This window comes from Sinocyclocheilus grahami, unplaced genomic scaffold (genome assembly GCF_001515645.1).
Source record: "Sinocyclocheilus grahami isolate Dianchi unplaced genomic scaffold, SAMN03320097.WGS_v1.1 scaffold107.1, whole genome shotgun sequence".
Taxonomy (NCBI): Eukaryota; Metazoa; Chordata; class Actinopteri; order Cypriniformes; family Cyprinidae; genus Sinocyclocheilus; species Sinocyclocheilus grahami.
In genome coordinates, this window is record NW_015505286.1 from 1186482 (window position 1) to 1187545 (window position 1064).

Consider the following 1064-nt stretch of genomic DNA (forward strand, 5'->3'; position numbering starts at 1 on the left):
ATAGCGGCTAATGAACCGGAAGTCTCACCCATAGGCTTACTTCCGGGTTGAAGAAAAAGGTGGATAGCAACCGGGACTTCTAACGGCAGCTGCAGTGACGTGCTGACTTTACCGATTAGCGATTGGATCTTTCATTCAGAAGGTGGGGCTTCCTGCGATTGAGTGGCCAAATTGAGCGTTGCATTTATCCCCATTCAAAACTATTAGAGTGACAGGTCTTGGGTATTCTTTAGTACAGACAACCACTTTTACAGAACTTTTTTAAAGAACAGGGGAAATAACTACTTTAGTCTCACTGATATATGGGTCCACGAGTGTCCAAAACATTATAGTACTCTTTGTCAGAACAATCACCTCTGGTATATGAGCTCCTGTTTTTCGTGAGTCTGACCAAATATGACGTATGATTTATTGAACAGTTATTTATTGCTTTGTAGAGTGCTATTTAATGCAATGCAGTAGCTCTGTTTTCAAACACAGAATAAGAATGGCTCATTTTGAATTAGCAATATGATTAATTTAATCATTTGGCCATTGTTACCTTGTCCTTGAACAAACAGGTCAACAACAGACTGATATCTGCCAAAATAACTGTTGCGCTGATTGAATAAGGTGTTAGAGTAATAAATCACTTCACTCACCACTTGTTGCTCTAAATACACGGTAGGCCAATCATTTGTCTGAAGCAAACTTAGTCAGCACTTCAAGCACATAGTCTTGTACAGGCTACTGTCCAGAAGCAAAAGGGCAGACAGCCACCTCACTGTTTCTTAAAGGCATCTCTGAAGTGTTGGGCGTTTAGTGAACAGATTATCCCAGTTACTCGCCAAAGCAAGCCACCAGCTAGATTTAGCCTCATACAGGACACAATCAGTTTCAGGGAACTGTGATGAAATCAAAATTAACAGAATGATATTCAGGTGTGTTGCCAGGAAGGAATAACTGAATGTAATTCGAGATTTTCACAGAAACCACAGTCATTTGCAGAAACCACAGTCAATATAATATATAATTATTGGTATCAGTTGATATTGGATATTTATTTCTGCATGCTCATTTTTTTT